The following is a 22555-nucleotide window of genomic DNA, read 5'->3' on the forward strand; positions in this document are numbered from 1 at the left end:
CCATGTTAGGTGAGCAATTGTTGCAATATCTCCACTACAGAAAACCATCTCTCTATACTTTCAAAATCTTCACCAAGCAAGCTCAGAAAAGAGCGGGAAAAAATGTGGGAGGAGCTACTTAATGGTTTGGTGCCTTCAGGGCCTTTCAAGGGATAAAAAGGCGAGCACTTCTTCCACAGTGCCCATAACAGTAACAGCCTCAGACAAGAACAGGGATGCAGACCCATTGGCTGAACATTGCAGTTTTGAATTTCAGATGTCTTGAAACCTCATAGAAATACAGCTTCAAGCTTGTAAGTGCTTACCTTTTGAGTTTGAAGTTCTGTGAAATAAACAACAACTCTGGAAGTACATGGTATAATATTTAGGGATGGATTACATTTGAGCATCAGGTGTTCACCTAACAGGAGTTCTTTCTATTTTTCTTTAGTTAGTAAGTGCTTCCATGTTAGGTGAGCAATTGTTGCAATATCCCCACTACAGAAAACCATCTCTCTATACTTTCAAAATCTTCACCAAGCAAGCTCAGAAAGAGCGGGAAAAATGTGGGAGGAGCTACTTAATGGTTTGGTGCCTTCAGGGCCTTTCAAGGGATAAAAAGGCGAGCACTTCTTCCACAGTGCCCATAACAGGAACAGCCTCAGACAAGAACAGGGATGCAGACCCATTGGCTGAACATTGCAGTTTTGAATTTCAGATGTCTTGAAACCTCATAGAAATACAGCTTCATGGTTATAAGTGCTTACCTTTTGAGGTTGAAGTTCTGTGAACTAAACAGCAACTTTGGAAGTGTATGTTATAATATTTAGGATGGATTGCATTTGAACATCAGGTGCTCACCTAACAGCAGTTCTTTCTATTTTTCTTTAGTTAGTAAGTGCTTCCATGTTAGGTGAGCAATTGTTGCAATATCCCCACTACAGAAAACCATCTCTCTATACTTTCAAAATCTTCACCAAGCAAGCTCAGAAAAGAGCGGGAAAAATGTGGGAGGAGCTACTTAATGGTTTGGTGCCTTGAGGGCCTTTCAAGGGATAAAAAGGTGGGCACTTCTTCCACAGTGCCCATAGCAGGAACGGCCTCGGATGAGAACAGTGATGCAGGCCAACTGGCTGAACATTGCAGTTTTGAATTTCAGATGTCTTGAAACCTCATAGAAATACAGCTTCAAGCTTGTAAGTGCTTACCTATTGAGGTTGAAGTTCTGTTAACTAAACAACAGCTCTGGACGTGTATGTTATAATATTTAGAGAATAATTGCATTTGCGCATCAGGTGCTCACCTAACAGGAGTTCTTTCTATTTTTCTTTAGTTAGTAAGTGCTTCCATGTTAGGTGAGCAATTGTTGCAATATCCCCACTACAGAAAACCATCTCTCTATACTCTCAAAATCTTCACCAAGCAAGCTCAGAAAGAGCGGGAAAAATGTGGGAGGAGCTACTTAATGGTTTGGTGCCTTCAGGGCCTTTCAAGGGATAAAAAGGCGAGCACTTCTTCCACAGTGCCCATAACAGGAACAGCCTCAGACAAGAACAGGGATGCAGACCCATTGGCTGAACATTGCAGTTTTGAATTTCAGATGTCTTGAAACCTCATAGAAATACAGCTTCATGGTTATAAGTGCTTACCTTTTGAGTTTGAAGTTCTGTGAAATAAACAACAACTCTGGAAGTACATGGTATACTATTTAGGGATGGATTGCATTTGAGCATCAGGTGTTCACCTAACAGGAGTTCTTTCTATTTTTCTTTAGTTAGTAAGTGCTTCCATGTTAGGTGAGCAATTGTTGCAATATCCCCACTACAGAAAACCATCTCTCTATACTCTCAAAATCTTCACCAAGCAAGCTCAGAAAGAGCGGGAAAAATGTGGGAGGAGCTACTTAATGGTTTGGTGCCTTCAGGGCCTTTCAAGGGATAAAAAGGCGAGCACTTCTTCCACAGTGCCCATAACAGGAACAGCCTCAGACAAGAACAGGGATGCAGACCCATTGGCTGAACATTGCAGTTTTGAATTTCAGATGTCTTGAAACCTCATAGAAATACAGCTTCATGGTTATAAGTGCTTACCTTTTGAGGTTGAAGTTCTGTGAACTAAACAGCAACTTTGGAAGTGTATGTTATAATATTTAGGATGGATTGCATTTGAACATCAGGTGCTCACCTAACAGGAGTTATTTCTATTTTTCTTTAGTTAGTAAGTGCTTCCATGTTAGGTGAGCAATTGTTGCAATGTCTCCACTACAGAAAACCATCTCTCTATACTTTCAAAATCTTCACCAAGCAAGCTCAGAAAAGAGCGGGAAAAATGTGGGAGGAGCTTCTTAATGGTTTGGTGCCTTCAGGGACTTTCAAGGGATAAAAAGGCTAGAACTTCTTCCACAGTGCCCATACCAGGAACAGCCTCAGACAAGAACAGGGATGCAGACCCTTTGGCTGAACATTGCAGTTTTGAATTTCAGATGTCTTGAAACCTCATAGAAATACAGCTTCAAGCTTGTAAGTGCTTACCTTTTGAGTTTGAAGTTCTGTGAAATAAACAACAACTCTGGAAGTACATGGTATAATATTTAGGGATGGATTACATTTGAGCATCAGGTGTTCACCTAACAGGAGTTCTTTCTATTTTTCTTTAGTTAGTAAGTGCTTCCATGTTAGGTGAGCAATTGTTGCAATATCCCCACTACAGAAAACCATCTCTCTATACTTTCAAAATCTTCACCAAGCAAGCTCAGAAAGAGCGGGAAAAATGTGGGAGGAGCTACTTAATGGTTTGGTGCCTTCAGGGCCTTTCAAGGGATAAAAAGGCGAGCACTTCTTCCACAGTGCCCATAACAGGAACAGCCTCAGACAAGAACAGGGATGCAGACCCATTGGCTGAACATTGCAGTTTTGAATTTCAGATGTCTTGAAACCTCATAGAAATACAGCTTCATGGTTATAAGTGCTTACCTTTTGAGGTTGAAGTTCTGTGAACTAAACAGCAACTTTGGAAGTGTATGTTATAATATTTAGGATGGATTGCATTTGAACATCAGGTGCTCACCTAACAGGAGTTCTTTCTATTTTTCTTTAGTTAGTAAGTGCTTCCATGTTAGGTGAGCAATTGTTGCAATATCCCCACTACAGAAAACCATCTCTCTATACTTTCAAAATCTTCACCAAGCAAGCTCAGAAAAGAGCGGGAAAAATGTGGGAGGAGCTACTTAATGGTTTGGTGCCTTGAGGGCCTTTCAAGGGATAAAAAGGTGGGCACTTCTTCCACAGTGCCCATAGCAGGAACGGCCTCGGATGAGAACAGTGATGCAGGCCAACTGGCTGAACATTGCAGTTTTGAATTTCAGATGTCTTGAAACCTCATAGAAATACAGCTTCAAGCTTGTAAGTGCTTACCTATTGAGGTTGAAGTTCTGTTAACTAAACAACAGCTCTGGAAGTGTATGTTATAATATTTAGAGAATAATTGCATTTGAGCATCAGGTGCTCACCTAACAGGAGTTCTTTCTATTTTTCTTTAGTTAGTAAGTGCTTCCATGTTAGGTGAGCAATTGTTGCAATATCTCCACTGCAGAAAACCATCCATCTATACTTTCAAAATCTTCACCAAGCAAGCTCAGAAAAGAGCGGGTAAAATGTGGGAGGAGCTACTTAATGGTTTGGTGCCTTCAGGGCCTTTCAAGGGATAAAAAGGTGGGCACTTCTTCCACAGTGCCCATAGCAGGAACGGCCTCGGATGAGAACAGTGATGCAGGCCAACTGGCTGAACATTGCAGTTTTGAATTTCAGATGTCTTGAAACCTCATAGAAATACAGCTTCAAGCTTGTAAGTGCTTACCTATTGAGGTTGAAGTTCTGTTAACTAAACAACAGCTCTGGAAGTGTATGTTATAATATTTAGAGAATAATTGCATTTGAGCATCAGGTGCTCACCTAACAGGAGTTCTTTCTATTTTTCTTTAGTTAGTAAGTGCTTCCATGTTAGGTGAGCAATTGTTGCAATATCTCCACTACAGAAAACCATCTCTCTATACTTTCAAAATCTTCACCAAGCAAGCTCAGAAAGAGCGGGAAAAATGTGGGAGGAGCTACTTAATGGTTTGGTGCCTTCAGGGCCTTTCAAGGGATAAAAAGGCGAGCACTTCTTCCACAGTGCCCATAACAGGAACAGCCTCAGACAAGAACAGGGATGCAGACCCATTGGCTGAACATTGCAGTTTTGAATTTCAGATGTCTTGAAACCTCATAGAAATACAGCTTCATGGTTATAAGTGCTTACCTTTTGAGGTTGAAGTTCTGTGAACTAAACAGCAACTTTGGAAGTGTATGTTATAATATTTAGGATGGATTGCATTTGAACATCAGGTGCTCACCTAACAGGAGTTCTTTCTATTTTTCTTTAGTTAGTAAGTGCTTCCATGTTAGGTGAGCAATTGTTGCAATATCCCCACTACAGAAAACCATCTCTCTATACTTTCAAAATGTGGGAGGAGCTACTTAATGGTTTGGTGCCTTCAAGGCCTTTCAAGGGATAAAAAGGCGAGCACTTATTCCACAGTGCCCATACCAGAAACAGCCTCTGACAAGAACAGGGATGCAGACCCTTTGGCTGAACATTGCAGTTTTGAATTTCAGATGTCTTGAAACCTCATAGAAATACAGCTTCATGGTTATAAGTGCTTACCTTTTGAGGTTGAAGTTGTGTGAACTAAACAGCAACTTTGGAAGTGTATGTTATAATATTTAGGATGGATTGCATTTGAACATCAGGTGCTCACCTAACAGGAGTTCTTTCTATTTTTCTTTAGTTAGTAAGTGCTTCCATGTTAGGTGAGCAATTGTTGCAATATCCCCACTACAGAAAACCATCTCTCTATACTTTCAAAATCTTCACCAAGCAAGCTCAGAAAAGAGCAGGAAAAATGTGGGAGGAGCTACTTAATGGTTTGGTGCCTTGAGGGCCTTTCAAGGGATAAAAAGGTGGGCACTTCTTCCACAGTGCCCATAGCAGGAACGGCCTCGGATGAGAACAGTGATGCAGGCCAACTGGCTGAACATTGCAGTTTTGAATTTCAGATGTCTTGAAACCTCATAGAAATACAGCTTCAAGCTTGTAAGTGCTTACCTATTGAGGTTGAAGTTCTGTTAACTAAACAACAGCTCTGGAAGTGTATGTTATAATATTTAGAGAATAATTGCATTTGAGCATCAGGTGCTCACCTAACAGGAGTTCTTTCTATTTTTCTTTAGTTAGTAAGTGCTTCCATGTTAGGTGAGCAATTGTTGCAATATCTCTACTACAGAAAACCATCTCTCTATACTTTCAAAATCTTCACCAAGCAAGCTCAGAAAAGAGCGGGACAAATGTGGGAGGAGCTACTTAATGGTTTGGTGCCTTGAGGGCCTTTCAAGGGATAAAAAGGTGGGCACTTCTTCCACAGTGCCCATAGCAGGAACGGCCTCGGATGAGAACAGTGATGCAGGCCAACTGGCTGAACATTGCAGTTTTGAATTTCAGATGTCTTGAAACCTCATAGAAATACAGCTTCAAGCTTGTAAGTGCTTACCTATTGAGGTTGAAGTTCTGTTAACTAAACAACAGCTCTGGAAGTGTATGTTATAATATTTAGAGAATAATTGCATTTGAGCATCAGGTGCTCACCTAACAGGAGTTCTTTCTATTTTTCTTTAGTTAGTAAGTGCTTCCATGTTAGGTGAGCAATTGTTGCAATATCTCCACTACAGAAAACCATCTCTCTATACTTTCAAAATCTTCACCAAGCAAGCTCAGAAAAGAGCGGGAAAAAATGTGGGAGGAGCTACTTAATGGTTTGGTGCCTTCAGGGCCTTTCAAGGGATAAAAAGGTGGGCACTTCTTCCACAGTGCCCATAGCAGGAACGGCCTCGGATGAGAACAGTGATGCAGGCCAACTGGCTGAACATTGCAGTTTTGAATTTCAGATGTCTTGAAACCTCATAGAAATACAGCTTCAAGCTTGTAAGTGCTTACCTATTGAGGTTGAAGTTCTGTTAACTAAACAACAGCTCTGGAAGTGTATGTTATAATATTTAGAGAATAATTGCATTTGAGCATCGGGTGCTCACCTAACAGGAGTTCTTTCTATTTTTCTTTAGTTAGTAAGTGCTTCCATGTTAGGTGAGCAATTGTTGCAATATCTCCACTACAGAAAACCATCTCTCTATACTTTCAAAATCTTCACCAAGCAAGCTCAGAAAAGAGCGGGAAAAATGTGGGAGGAGCTACTTAATGGTTTGGTGCCTTCAGGGCCTTTCAAGGGATAAAAAGGCGAGCACTTCTTCCACAGTGCCCATAACAGTAACAGCCTCAGACAAGAACAGGGATGCAGACCCATTGGCTGAACATTGCAGTTTTGAATTTCAGATGTCTTGAAACCTCATAGAAATACAGCTTCATGGTTATAAGTGCTTACCTTTTGAGGTTGAAGTTCTGTGAACTAAACAGCAACTTTGGAAGTGTATGTTATAATATTTAGGATGGATTGCATTTGAACATCAGGTGCTCACCTAACAGGAGTTCTTTCTATTTTTCTTTAGTTAGTAAGTGCTTCCATGTTAGGTGAGCAATTGTTGCAATATCCCCACTACAGAAAACCATCTCTCTATACTTTCAAAATCTTCACCAAGCAAGCTCAGAAAAGAGCGGGAAAAATGTGGGAGGAGCTACTTAATGGTTTGGTGCCTTGAGGGCCTTTCAAGGGATAAAAAGGTGGGCACTTCTTCCACAGTGCCCATAGCAGGAACGGCCTCGGATGAGAACAGTGATGCAGGCCAACTGGCTGAACATTGCAGTTTTGAATTTCAGATGTCTTGAAACCTCATAGAAATACAGCTTCAAGCTTGTAAGTGCTTACCTATTGAGGTTGAAGTTCTGTTAACTAAACAACAGCTCTGGACGTGTATGTTATAATATTTAGAGAATAATTGCATTTGCGCATCAGGTGCTCACCTAACAGGAGTTCTTTCTATTTTTCTTTAGTTAGTAAGTGCTTCCATGTTAGGTGAGCAATTGTTGCAATATCTCTACTACAGAAAACCATCTCTCTATACTTTCAAAATCTTCACCAAGCAAGCTCAGAAAAGAGCGGGACAAATGTGGGAGGAGCTACTTAATGGTTTGGTGCCTTGAGGGCCTTTCAAGGGATAAAAAGGTGGGCACTTCTTCCACAGTGCCCATAGCAGGAACGGCCTCGGATGACAACAGTGATGCAGGCCAACTGGCTGAACATTGCAGTTTTGAATTTCAGATGTCTTGAAACCTCATAGAAATACAGCTTCATGGTTATAAGTGCTTACCTTTTGAGTTTGAAGTTCTGTGAAATAAACAACAACTCTGGAAGTACATGGTATACTATTTAGGGATGGATTGCATTTGAGCATCAGGTGTTCACCTAACAGGAGTTCTTTCTATTTTTCTTTAGTTAGTAAGTGCTTCCATGTTAGGTGAGCAATTGTTGCAATATCCCCACTACAGAAAACCATCTCTCTATACTCTCAAAATCTTCACCAAGCAAGCTCAGAAAGAGCGGGAAAAATGTGGGAGGAGCTACTTAATGGTTTGGTGCCTTCAGGGCCTTTCAAGGGATAAAAAGGCGAGCACTTCTTCCACAGTGCCCATAACAGGAACAGCCTCAGACAAGAACAGGGATGCAGACCCATTGGCTGAACATTGCAGTTTTGAATTTCAGATGTCTTGAAACCTCATAGAAATACAGCTTCATGGTTATAAGTGCTTACCTTTTGAGGTTGAAGTTCTGTGAACTAAACAGCAACTTTGGAAGTGTATGTTATAATATTTAGGATGGATTGCATTTGAACATCAGGTGCTCACCTAACAGGAGTTATTTCTATTTTTCTTTAGTTAGTAAGTGCTTCCATGTTAGGTGAGCAATTGTTGCAATGTCTCCACTACAGAAAACCATCTCTCTATACTTTCAAAATCTTCACCAAGCAAGCTCAGAAAAGAGCGGGAAAAATGTGGGAGGAGCTTCTTAATGGTTTGGTGCCTTCAGGGACTTTCAAGGGATAAAAAGGCTAGAACTTCTTCCACAGTGCCCATACCAGGAACAGCCTCAGACAAGAACAGGGATGCAGACCCTTTGGCTGAACATTGCAGTTTTGAATTTCAGATGTCTTGAAACCTCATAGAAATACAGCTTCAAGCTTGTAAGTGCTTACCTTTTGAGTTTGAAGTTCTGTGAAATAAACAACAACTCTGGAAGTACATGGTATAATATTTAGGGATGGATTACATTTGAGCATCAGGTGTTCACCTAACAGGAGTTCTTTCTATTTTTCTTTAGTTAGTAAGTGCTTCCATGTTAGGTGAGCAATTGTTGCAATATCCCCACTACAGAAAACCATCTCTCTATACTTTCAAAATCTTCACCAAGCAAGCTCAGAAAGAGCGGGAAAAATGTGGGAGGAGCTACTTAATGGTTTGGTGCCTTCAGGGCCTTTCAAGGGATAAAAAGGCGAGCACTTCTTCCACAGTGCCCATAACAGGAACAGCCTCAGACAAGAACAGGGATGCAGACCCATTGGCTGAACATTGCAGTTTTGAATTTCAGATGTCTTGAAACCTCATAGAAATACAGCTTCATGGTTATAAGTGCTTACCTTTTGAGGTTGAAGTTCTGTGAACTAAACAGCAACTTTGGAAGTGTATGTTATAATATTTAGGATGGATTGCATTTGAACATCAGGTGCTCACCTAACAGGAGTTCTTTCTATTTTTCTTTAGTTAGTAAGTGCTTCCATGTTAGGTGAGCAATTGTTGCAATATCCCCACTACAGAAAACCATCTCTCTATACTTTCAAAATCTTCACCAAGCAAGCTCAGAAAAGAGCGGGAAAAATGTGGGAGGAGCTACTTAATGGTTTGGTGCCTTGAGGGCCTTTCAAGGGATAAAAAGGTGGGCACTTCTTCCACAGTGCCCATAGCAGGAACGGCCTCGGATGAGAACAGTGATGCAGGCCAACTGGCTGAACATTGCAGTTTTGAATTTCAGATGTCTTGAAACCTCATAGAAATACAGCTTCAAGCTTGTAAGTGCTTACCTATTGAGGTTGAAGTTCTGTTAACTAAACAACAGCTCTGGAAGTGTATGTTATAATATTTAGAGAATAATTGCATTTGAGCATCAGGTGCTCACCTAACAGGAGTTCTTTCTATTTTTCTTTAGTTAGTAAGTGCTTCCATGTTAGGTGAGCAATTGTTGCAATATCTCCACTGCAGAAAACCATCCATCTATACTTTCAAAATCTTCACCAAGCAAGCTCAGAAAAGAGCGGGAAAAATGTGGGAGGAGCTACTTAATGGTTTGGTGCCTTCAGGGCCTTTCAAGGGATAAAAAGGTGGGCACTTCTTCCACAGTGCCCATAGCAGGAACGGCCTCGGATGAGAACAGTGATGCAGGCCAACTGGCTGAACATTGCAGTTTTGAATTTCAGATGTCTTGAAACCTCATAGAAATACAGCTTCAAGCTTGTAAGTGCTTACCTATTGAGGTTGAAGTTCTGTTAACTAAACAACAGCTCTGGAAGTGTATGTTATAATATTTAGAGAATAATTGCATTTGAGCATCAGGTGCTCACCTAACAGGAGTTCTTTCTATTTTTCTTTAGTTAGTAAGTGCTTCCATGTTAGGTGAGCAATTGTTGCAATATCTCCACTACAGAAAACCATCTCTCTATACTTTCAAAATCTTCACCAAGCAAGCTCAGAAAGAGCGGGAAAAATGTGGGAGGAGCTACTTAATGGTTTGGTGCCTTCAGGGCCTTTCAAGGGATAAAAAGGCGAGCACTTCTTCCACAGTGCCCATAACAGGAACAGCCTCAGACAAGAACAGGGATGCAGACCCATTGGCTGAACATTGCAGTTTTGAATTTCAGATGTCTTGAAACCTCATAGAAATACAGCTTCATGGTTATAAGTGCTTACCTTTTGAGGTTGAAGTTCTGTGAACTAAACAGCAACTTTGGAAGTGTATGTTATAATATTTAGGATGGATTGCATTTGAACATCAGGTGCTCACCTAACAGGAGTTCTTTCTATTTTTCTTTAGTTAGTAAGTGCTTCCATGTTAGGTGAGCAATTGTTGCAATATCCCCACTACAGAAAACCATCTCTCTATACTTTCAAAATGTGGGAGGAGCTACTTAATGGTTTGGTGCCTTCAAGGCCTTTCAAGGGATAAAAAGGCGAGCACTTATTCCACAGTGCCCATACCAGAAACAGCCTCTGACAAGAACAGGGATGCAGACCCTTTGGCTGAACATTGCAGTTTTGAATTTCAGATGTCTTGAAACCTCATAGAAATACAGCTTCATGGTTATAAGTGCTTACCTTTTGAGGTTGAAGTTGTGTGAACTAAACAGCAACTTTGGAAGTGTATGTTATAATATTTAGGATGGATTGCATTTGAACATCAGGTGCTCACCTAACAGGAGTTCTTTCTATTTTTCTTTAGTTAGTAAGTGCTTCCATGTTAGGTGAGCAATTGTTGCAATATCTCCACTGCAGAAAACCATCCATCTATACTTTCAAAATCTTCACCAAGCAAGCTCAGAAAAGAGCGGGTAAAATGTGGGAGGAGCTACTTAATGGTTTGGTGCCTTCAGGGCCTTTCAAGGGATAAAAAGGTGGGCACTTCTTCCACAGTGCCCATAGCAGGAACGGCCTCGGATGAGAACAGTGATGCAGGCCAACTGGCTGAACATTGCAGTTTTGAATTTCAGATGTCTTGAAACCTCATAGAAATACAGCTTCAAGCTTGTAAGTGCTTACCTATTGAGGTTGAAGTTCTGTTAACTAAACAACAGCTCTGGAAGTGTATGTTATAATATTTAGAGAATAATTGCATTTGAGCATCAGGTGCTCACCTAACAGGAGTTCTTTCTATTTTTCTTTAGTTAGTAAGTGCTTCCATGTTAGGTGAGCAATTGTTGCAATATCTCCACTACAGAAAACCATCTCTCTATACTTTCAAAATCTTCACCAAGCAAGCTCAGAAAGAGCGGGAAAAATGTGGGAGGAGCTACTTAATGGTTTGGTGCCTTCAGGGCCTTTCAAGGGATAAAAAGGCGAGCACTTCTTCCACAGTGCCCATAACAGGAACAGCCTCAGACAAGAACAGGGATGCAGACCCATTGGCTGAACATTGCAGTTTTGAATTTCAGATGTCTTGAAACCTCATAGAAATACAGCTTCATGGTTATAAGTGCTTACCTTTTGAGGTTGAAGTTCTGTGAACTAAACAGCAACTTTGGAAGTGTATGTTATAATATTTAGGATGGATTGCATTTGAACATCAGGTGCTCACCTAACAGGAGTTCTTTCTATTTTTCTTTAGTTAGTAAGTGCTTCCATGTTAGGTGAGCAATTGTTGCAATATCCCCACTACAGAAAACCATCTCTCTATACTTTCAAAATGTGGGAGGAGCTACTTAATGGTTTGGTGCCTTCAAGGCCTTTCAAGGGATAAAAAGGCGAGCACTTATTCCACAGTGCCCATACCAGAAACAGCCTCTGACAAGAACAGGGATGCAGACCCTTTGGCTGAACATTGCAGTTTTGAATTTCAGATGTCTTGAAACCTCATAGAAATACAGCTTCATGGTTATAAGTGCTTACCTTTTGAGGTTGAAGTTGTGTGAACTAAACAGCAACTTTGGAAGTGTATGTTATAATATTTAGGATGGATTGCATTTGAACATCAGGTGCTCACCTAACAGGAGTTCTTTCTATTTTTCTTTAGTTAGTAAGTGCTTCCATGTTAGGTGAGCAATTGTTGCAATATCCCCACTACAGAAAACCATCTCTCTATACTTTCAAAATCTTCACCAAGCAAGCTCAGAAAAGAGCAGGAAAAATGTGGGAGGAGCTACTTAATGGTTTGGTGCCTTGAGGGCCTTTCAAGGGATAAAAAGGTGGGCACTTCTTCCACAGTGCCCATAGCAGGAACGGCCTCGGATGAGAACAGTGATGCAGGCCAACTGGCTGAACATTGCAGTTTTGAATTTCAGATGTCTTGAAACCTCATAGAAATACAGCTTCAAGCTTGTAAGTGCTTACCTATTGAGGTTGAAGTTCTGTTAACTAAACAACAGCTCTGGAAGTGTATGTTATAATATTTAGAGAATAATTGCATTTGAGCATCAGGTGCTCACCTAACAGGAGTTCTTTCTATTTTTCTTTAGTTAGTAAGTGCTTCCATGTTAGGTGAGCAATTGTTGCAATATCTCTACTACAGAAAACCATCTCTCTATACTTTCAAAATCTTCACCAAGCAAGCTCAGAAAAGAGCGGGACAAATGTGGGAGGAGCTACTTAATGGTTTGGTGCCTTGAGGGCCTTTCAAGGGATAAAAAGGTGGGCACTTCTTCCACAGTGCCCATAGCAGGAACGGCCTCGGATGAGAACAGTGATGCAGGCCAACTGGCTGAACATTGCAGTTTTGAATTTCAGATGTCTTGAAACCTCATAGAAATACAGCTTCAAGCTTGTAAGTGCTTACCTATTGAGGTTGAAGTTCTGTTAACTAAACAACAGCTCTGGAAGTGTATGTTATAATATTTAGAGAATAATTGCATTTGAGCATCAGGTGCTCACCTAACAGGAGTTCTTTCTATTTTTCTTTAGTTAGTAAGTGCTTCCATGTTAGGTGAGCAATTGTTGCAATATCTCCACTACAGAAAACCATCTCTCTATACTTTCAAAATCTTCACCAAGCAAGCTCAGAAAAGAGCGGGAAAAAATGTGGGAGGAGCTACTTAATGGTTTGGTGCCTTCAGGGCCTTTCAAGGGATAAAAAGGTGGGCACTTCTTCCACAGTGCCCATAGCAGGAACGGCCTCGGATGAGAACAGTGATGCAGGCCAACTGGCTGAACATTGCAGTTTTGAATTTCAGATGTCTTGAAACCTCATAGAAATACAGCTTCAAGCTTGTAAGTGCTTACCTATTGAGGTTGAAGTTCTGTTAACTAAACAACAGCTCTGGAAGTGTATGTTATAATATTTAGAGAATAATTGCATTTGAGCATCGGGTGCTCACCTAACAGGAGTTCTTTCTATTTTTCTTTAGTTAGTAAGTGCTTCCATGTTAGGTGAGCAATTGTTGCAATATCTCCACTACAGAAAACCATCTCTCTATACTTTCAAAATCTTCACCAAGCAAGCTCAGAAAAGAGCGGGAAAAATGTGGGAGGAGCTACTTAATGGTTTGGTGCCTTCAGGGCCTTTCAAGGGATAAAAAGGCGAGCACTTCTTCCACAGTGCCCATAACAGTAACAGCCTCAGACAAGAACAGGGATGCAGACCCATTGGCTGAACATTGCAGTTTTGAATTTCAGATGTCTTGAAACCTCATAGAAATACAGCTTCATGGTTATAAGTGCTTACCTTTTGAGGTTGAAGTTCTGTGAACTAAACAGCAACTTTGGAAGTGTATGTTATAATATTTAGGATGGATTGCATTTGAACATCAGGTGCTCACCTAACAGGAGTTCTTTCTATTTTTCTTTAGTTAGTAAGTGCTTCCATGTTAGGTGAGCAATTGTTGCAATATCCCCACTACAGAAAACCATCTCTCTATACTTTCAAAATCTTCACCAAGCAAGCTCAGAAAAGAGCGGGAAAAATGTGGGAGGAGCTACTTAATGGTTTGGTGCCTTGAGGGCCTTTCAAGGGATAAAAAGGTGGGCACTTCTTCCACAGTGCCCATAGCAGGAACGGCCTCGGATGAGAACAGTGATGCAGGCCAACTGGCTGAACATTGCAGTTTTGAATTTCAGATGTCTTGAAACCTCATAGAAATACAGCTTCAAGCTTGTAAGTGCTTACCTATTGAGGTTGAAGTTCTGTTAACTAAACAACAGCTCTGGACGTGTATGTTATAATATTTAGAGAATAATTGCATTTGCGCATCAGGTGCTCACCTAACAGGAGTTCTTTCTATTTTTCTTTAGTTAGTAAGTGCTTCCATGTTAGGTGAGCAATTGTTGCAATATCTCTACTACAGAAAACCATCTCTCTATACTTTCAAAATCTTCACCAAGCAAGCTCAGAAAAGAGCGGGACAAATGTGGGAGGAGCTACTTAATGGTTTGGTGCCTTGAGGGCCTTTCAAGGGATAAAAAGGTGGGCACTTCTTCCACAGTGCCCATAGCAGGAACGGCCTCGGATGACAACAGTGATGCAGGCCAACTGGCTGAACATTGCAGTTTTGAATTTCAGATGTCTTGAAACCTCATAGAAATACAGCTTCATGGTTATAAGTGCTTACCTTTTGAGTTTGAAGTTCTGTGAAATAAACAACAACTCTGGAAGTACATGGTATACTATTTAGGGATGGATTGCATTTGAGCATCAGGTGTTCACCTAACAGGAGTTCTTTCTATTTTTCTTTAGTTAGTAAGTGCTTCCATGTTAGGTGAGCAATTGTTGCAATATCCCCACTACAGAAAACCATCTCTCTATACTCTCAAAATCTTCACCAAGCAAGCTCAGAAAGAGCGGGAAAAATGTGGGAGGAGCTACTTAATGGTTTGGTGCCTTCAGGGCCTTTCAAGGGATAAAAAGGCGAGCACTTCTTCCACAGTGCCCATAACAGGAACAGCCTCAGACAAGAACAGGGATGCAGACCCATTGGCTGAACATTGCAGTTTTGAATTTCAGATGTCTTGAAACCTCATAGAAATACAGCTTCATGGTTATAAGTGCTTACCTTTTGAGGTTGAAGTTCTGTGAACTAAACAGCAACTTTGGAAGTGTATGTTATAATATTTAGGATGGATTGCATTTGAACATCAGGTGCTCACCTAACAGGAGTTATTTCTATTTTTCTTTAGTTAGTAAGTGCTTCCATGTTAGGTGAGCAATTGTTGCAATGTCTCCACTACAGAAAACCATCTCTCTATACTTTCAAAATCTTCACCAAGCAAGCTCAGAAAAGAGCGGGAAAAATGTGGGAGGAGCTTCTTAATGGTTTGGTGCCTTCAGGGACTTTCAAGGGATAAAAAGGCTAGAACTTCTTCCACAGTGCCCATACCAGGAACAGCCTCAGACAAGAACAGGGATGCAGACCCTTTGGCTGAACATTGCAGTTTTGAATTTCAGATGTCTTGAAACCTCATAGAAATACAGCTTCAAGCTTGTAAGTGCTTACCTTTTGAGTTTGAAGTTCTGTGAAATAAACAACAACTCTGGAAGTACATGGTATAATATTTAGGGATGGATTACATTTGAGCATCAGGTGTTCACCTAACAGGAGTTCTTTCTATTTTTCTTTAGTTAGTAAGTGCTTCCATGTTAGGTGAGCAATTGTTGCAATATCCCCACTACAGAAAACCATCTCTCTATACTTTCAAAATCTTCACCAAGCAAGCTCAGAAAGAGCGGGAAAAATGTGGGAGGAGCTACTTAATGGTTTGGTGCCTTCAGGGCCTTTCAAGGGATAAAAAGGCGAGCACTTCTTCCACAGTGCCCATAACAGGAACAGCCTCAGACAAGAACAGGGATGCAGACCCATTGGCTGAACATTGCAGTTTTGAATTTCAGATGTCTTGAAACCTCATAGAAATACAGCTTCATGGTTATAAGTGCTTACCTTTTGAGGTTGAAGTTCTGTGAACTAAACAGCAACTTTGGAAGTGTATGTTATAATATTTAGGATGGATTGCATTTGAACATCAGGTGCTCACCTAACAGGAGTTCTTTCTATTTTTCTTTAGTTAGTAAGTGCTTCCATGTTAGGTGAGCAATTGTTGCAATATCCCCACTACAGAAAACCATCTCTCTATACTTTCAAAATCTTCACCAAGCAAGCTCAGAAAAGAGCGGGAAAAATGTGGGAGGAGCTACTTAATGGTTTGGTGCCTTGAGGGCCTTTCAAGGGATAAAAAGGTGGGCACTTCTTCCACAGTGCCCATAGCAGGAACGGCCTCGGATGAGAACAGTGATGCAGGCCAACTGGCTGAACATTGCAGTTTTGAATTTCAGATGTCTTGAAACCTCATAGAAATACAGCTTCAAGCTTGTAAGTGCTTACCTATTGAGGTTGAAGTTCTGTTAACTAAACAACAGCTCTGGAAGTGTATGTTATAATATTTAGAGAATAATTGCATTTGAGCATCAGGTGCTCACCTAACAGGAGTTCTTTCTATTTTTCTTTAGTTAGTAAGTGCTTCCATGTTAGGTGAGCAATTGTTGCAATATCTCCACTGCAGAAAACCATCCATCTATACTTTCAAAATCTTCACCAAGCAAGCTCAGAAAAGAGCGGGAAAAATGTGGGAGGAGCTACTTAATGGTTTGGTGCCTTCAGGGCCTTTCAAGGGATAAAAAGGTGGGCACTTCTTCCACAGTGCCCATAGCAGGAACGGCCTCGGATGAGAACAGTGATGCAGGCCAACTGGCTGAACATTGCAGTTTTGAATTTCAGATGTCTTGAAACCTCATAGAAATACAGCTTCAAGCTTGTAAGTGCTTACCTATTGAGGTTGAAGTTCTGTTAACTAAACAACAGCTCTGGAAGTGTATGTTATAATATTTAGAGAATAATTGCATTTGAGCATCAGGTGCTCACCTAACAGGAGTTCTTTCTATTTTTCTTTAGTTAGTAAGTGCTTCCATGTTAGGTGAGCAATTGTTGCAATATCTCCACTACAGAAAACCATCTCTCTATACTTTCAAAATCTTCACCAAGCAAGCTCAGAAAGAGCGGGAAAAATGTGGGAGGAGCTACTTAATGGTTTGGTGCCTTCAGGGCCTTTCAAGGGATAAAAAGGCGAGCACTTCTTCCACAGTGCCCATAACAGGAACAGCCTCAGACAAGAACAGGGATGCAGACCCATTGGCTGAACATTGCAGTTTTGAATTTCAGATGTCTTGAAACCTCATAGAAATACAGCTTCATGGTTATAAGTGCTTACCTTTTGAGGTTGAAGTTCTGTGAACTAAACAGCAACTTTGGAAGTGTATGTTATAATATTTAGGATGGATTGCATTTGAACATCAGGTGCTCACCTAACAGGAGTTCTTTCTATTTTTCTTTAGTTAGTAAGTGCTTCCATGTTAGGTGAGCAATTGTTGCAATATCCCCACTACAGAAAACCATCTCTCTATACTTTCAAAATGTGGGAGGAGCTACTTAATGGTTTGGTGCCTTCAAGGCCTTTCAAGGGATAAAAAGGCGAGCACTTATTCCACAGTGCCCATACCAGAAACAGCCTCTGACAAGAACAGGGATGCAGACCCTTTGGCTGAACATTGCAGTTTTGAATTTCAGATGTCTTGAAACCTCATAGAAATACAGCTTCATGGTTATAAGTGCTTACCTTTTGAGGTTGAAGTTGTGTGAACTAAACAGCAACTTTGGAAGTGTATGTTATAATATTTAGGATGGATTGCATTTGAACATCAGGTGCTCACCTAACAGGAGTTCTTTCTATTTTTCTTTAGTTAGTAAGTGCTTCCATGTTAGGTGAGCAATTGTTGCAATATCCCCACTACAGAAAACCATCTCTCTATACTTTCAAAATCTTCACCAAGCAAGCTCAGAAAAGAGCAGGAAAAATGTGGGAGGAGCTACTTAATGGTTTGGTGCCTTGAGGGCCTTTCAAGGGATAAAAAGGTGGGCACTTCTTCCACAGTGCCCATAGCAGGAACGGCCTCGGATGAGAACAGTGATGCAGGCCAACTGGCTGAACATTGCAGTTTTGAATTTCAGATGTCTTGAAACCTCATAGAAATACAGCTTCAAGCTTGTAAGTGCTTACCTATTGAGGTTGAAGTTCTGTTAACTAAACAACAGCTCTGGAAGTGTATGTTATAATATTTAGAGAATAATTGCATTTGAGCATCAGGTGCTCACCTAACAGGAGTTCTTTCTATTTTTCTTTAGTTAGTAAGTGCTTCCATGTTAGGTGAGCAATTGTTGCAATATCTCTACTACAGAAAACCATCTCTCTATACTTTCAAAATCTTCACCAAGCAAGCTCAGAAAAGAGCGGGACAAATGTGGGAGGAGCTACTTAATGGTTTGGTGCCTTGAGGGCCTTTCAAGGGATAAAAAGGTGGGCACTTCTTCCACAGTGCCCATAGCAGGAACGGCCTCGGATGAGAACAGTGATGCAGGCCAACTGGCTGAACATTGCAGTTTTGAATTTCAGATGTCTTGAAACCTCATAGAAATACAGCTTCAAGCTTGTAAGTGCTTACCTATTGAGGTTGAAGTTCTGTTAACTAAACAACAGCTCTGGAAGTGTATGTTATAATATTTAGAGAATAATTGCATTTGAGCATCAGGTGATCACCTAACAGGAGTTCTTTCTATTTTTCTTTAGTTAGTAAGTGCTTCCATGTTAGGTGAGCAATTGTTGCAATATCTCCACTACAGAAAACCATCTCTCTATACTTTCAAAATCTTCACCAAGCAAGCTCAGAAAAGAGCGGGAAAAAATGTGGGAGGAGCTACTTAATGGTTTGGTGCCTTCAGGGCCTTTCAAGGGATAAAAAGGTGGACACTTCTTCCACAGTGCCCATAGCAGGAACGGCCTCGGATGAGAACAGTGATGCAGGCCAACTGGCTGAACATTGCAGTTTTGAATTTCAGATGTCTTGAAACCTCATAGAAATACAGCTTCAAGCTTGTAAGTGCTTACCTATTGAGGTTGAAGTTCTGTTAACTAAACAACAGCTCTGGAAGTGTATGTTATAATATTTAGAGAATAATTGCATTTGAGCATCGGGTGCTCACCTAACAGGAGTTCTTTCTATTTTTCTTTAGTTAGTAAGTGCTTCCATGTTAGGTGAGCAATTGTTGCAATATCTCCACTACAGAAAACCATCTCTCTATACTTTCAAAATCTTCACCAAGCAAGCTCAGAAAAGAGCGGGAAAAATGTGGGAGGAGCTACTTAATGGTTTGGTGCCTTCAGGGCCTTTCAAGGGATAAAAAGGCGAGCACTTCTTCCACAGTGCCCATAACAGTAACAGCCTCAGACAAGAACAGGGATGCAGACCCATTGGCTGAACATTGCAGTTTTGAATTTCAGATGTCTTGAAACCTCATAGAAATACAGCTTCATGGTTATAAGTGCTTACCTTTTGAGGTTGAAGTTCTGTGAACTAAACAGCAACTTTGGAAGTGTATGTTATAATATTTAGGATGGATTGCATTTGAACATCAGGTGCTCACCTAACAGGAGTTCTTTCTATTTTTCTTTAGTTAGTAAGTGCTTCCATGTTAGGTGAGCAATTGTTGCAATATCCCCACTACAGAAAACCATCTCTCTATACTTTCAAAATCTTCACCAAGCAAGCTCAGAAAAGAGCGGGAAAAATGTGGGAGGAGCTACTTAATGGTTTGGTGCCTTGAGGGCCTTTCAAGGGATAAAAAGGTGGGCACTTCTTCCACAGTGCCCATAGCAGGAACGGCCTCGGATGAGAACAGTGATGCAGGCCAACTGGCTGAACATTGCAGTTTTGAATTTCAGATGTCTTGAAACCTCATAGAAATACAGCTTCAAGCTTGTAAGTGCTTACCTATTGAGGTTGAAGTTCTGTTAACTAAACAACAGCTCTGGACGTGTATGTTATAATATTTAGAGAATAATTGCATTTGCGCATCAGGTGCTCACCTAACAGGAGTTCTTTCTATTTTTCTTTAGTTAGTAAGTGCTTCCATGTTAGGTGAGCAATTGTTGCAATATCTCTACTACAGAAAACCATCTCTCTATACTTTCAAAATCTTCACCAAGCAAGCTCAGAAAAGAGCGGGACAAATGTGGGAGGAGCTACTTAATGGTTTGGTGCCTTGAGGGCCTTTCAAGGGATAAAAAGGTGGGCACTTCTTCCACAGTGCCCATAGCAGGAACGGCCTCGGATGAGAACAGTGATGCAGGCCAACTGGCTGAACATTGCAGTTTTGAATTTCAGATGTCTTGAAACCTCATAGAAATACAGCTTCAAGCTTGTAAGTGCTTACCTATTGAGGTTGAAGTTCTGTTAACTAAACAACAGCTCTGGAAGTGTATGTTATAATATTTAGATAATAATTGCATTTGAGCATCAGGTGCTCACCTAACAGGAGTTCTTTCTATTTTTCTTTAGTTAGTAAGTGCTTCCATGTTAGGTGAGCAATTGTTACAATATCTCCACTACAGAAAACCATCTCTCTATACTTTCAAAATCTTCACCAAGCAAGCTCAGAAAAGAGCGGGAAAAATGTGGGAGGAGCTACTTAATGGTTTGGTGCCTTCAGGGCCTTTCAAGGGATAAAAAGGTGGGCACTTCTTCCACAGTGCCCATAGCAGGAACGGCCTCGGATGAGAACAGTGATGCAGGCCAACTGGCTGAACATTGCAGTTTTGAATTTCAGATGTCTTGAAACCTCATAGAAATACAGCTTCAAGCTTGTAAGTGCTTACCTATTGAGGTTGAAGTTCTGTTAACTAAACAACAGCTCTGGAAGTGTATGTTATAATATTTAGAGAATAATTGCATTTGAGCATCAGGTGCTCACCTAACAGGAGTTCTTTCTATTTTTCTTTAGTTAGTAAGTGCTTCCATGTTAGGTGAGCAATTGTTGCAATATCCCCACTACAGAAAACCATCTCTCTATACTCTCAAAATCTTCACCAAGCAAGCTCAGAAAGAGCGGGAAAAATGTGGGAGGAGCTACTTAATGGTTTGGTGCCTTCAGGGCCTTTCAAGGGATAAAAAGGCGAGCACTTCTTCCACAGTGCCCATAACAGGAACAGCCTCAGACAAGAACAGGGATGCAGACCCATTGGCTGAACATTGCAGTTTTGAATTTCAGATGTCTTGAAACCTCATAGAAATACAGCTTCATGGTTATAAGTGCTTACCTTTTGAGGTTGAAGTTCTGTGAACTAAACAGCAACTTTGGAAGTGTATGTTATAATATTTAGGATGGATTGCATTTGAACATCAGGTGCTCACCTAACAGGAGTTATTTCTATTTTTCTTTAGTTAGTAAGTGCTTCCATGTTAGGTGAGCAATTGTTGCAATATCTCCACTACAGAAAACCATCTCTCTATACTTTCAAAATCTTCACCAAGCAAGCTCAGAAAAGAGCGGGAAAAATGTGGGAGGAGCTTCTTAATGGTTTGGTGCCTTCAGGGACTTTCAAGGGATAAAAAGGCTAGAACTTCTTCCACAGTGCCCATACCAGGAACAGCCTCAGACAAGAACAGGGATGCAGACCCTTTGGCTGAACATTGCAGTTTTGAATTTCAGATGTCTTGAAACCTCATAGAAATACAGCTTCAAGCTTGTAAGTGCTTACCTTTTGAGTTTGAAGTTCTGTGAAATAAACAACAACTCTGGAAGTACATGGTATAATATTTAGGGATGGATTACATTTGAGCATCAGGTGTTCACCTAACAGGAGTTCTTTCTATTTTTCTTTAGTTAGTAAGTGCTTCCATGTTAGGTGAGCAATTGTTGCAATATCCCCACTACAGAAAACCATCTCTCTATACTTTCAAAATCTTCACCAAGCAAGCTCAGAAAGAGCGGGAAAAATGTGGGAGGAGCTACTTAATGGTTTGGTGCCTTCAGGGCCTTTCAAGGGATAAAAAGGCGAGCACTTCTTCCACAGTGCCCATAACAGGAAAAGCCTCAGACAAGAACAGGGATGCAGACCCATTGGCTGAACATTGCAGTTTTGAATTTCAGATGTCTTGAAACCTCATAGAAATACAGCTTCATGGTTATAAGTGCTTGTAAGTGCTTACCTATTGAGGTTGAAGTTCTGTTAACTAAACAACAGCTCTGGAAGTGTATGTTATAATATTTAGAGAATAATTGCATTTGAGCATCAGGTGCTCACCTAACAGGAGTTCTTTCTATTTTTCTTTAGTTAGTAAGTGCTTCCATGTTAGGTGAGCAATTGTTGCAATATCCCCACTACAGAAAACCATCTCTCTATACTTTCAAAATCTTCACCAAGCAAGCTCGGAAAAGAGCGGGAAAAATGTGGGAGGAGCTACTTAATGGTTTGGTGCCTTGAGGGCCTTTCAAGGGATAAAAAGGTGGGCACTTCTTCCACAGTGCCCATAGCAGGAACGGCCTCGGATGAGAACAGTGATGCAGGCCAACTGGCTGAACATTGCAGTTTTGAATTTCAGATGTCTTGAAACCTCATAGAAATACAGCTTCAAGCTTGTAAGTGCTTACCTATTGAGGTTGAAGTTCTGTTAACTAAACAACAGCTCTGGAAGTGTATGTTATAATATTTAGAGAATAATTGCATTTGAGCATCAGGTGCTCACCTAACAGGAGTTCTTTCTATTTTTCTTTAGTTAGTAAGTGCTTCCATGTTAGGTGAGCAATTGTTGCAATATCTCCACTACAGAAAACCATCTCTCTATACTTTCAAAATCTTCACCAAGCAAGCTCAGAAAAGAGCGGGAAAAATGTGGGAGGAGCTACTTAATGGTTTGGTGCCTTCAGGGCCTTTCAAGGGATAAAAAGGCGAGCACTTCTTCCAC

The sequence above is a fragment of the Ambystoma mexicanum genome, chromosome 7q, assembly GCF_040938575.1.
Source record: "Ambystoma mexicanum isolate Mex_15411 chromosome 7q, UKY_AmexF1_1, whole genome shotgun sequence".
NCBI lineage: Eukaryota > Metazoa > Chordata > Amphibia > Caudata > Ambystomatidae > Ambystoma > Ambystoma mexicanum.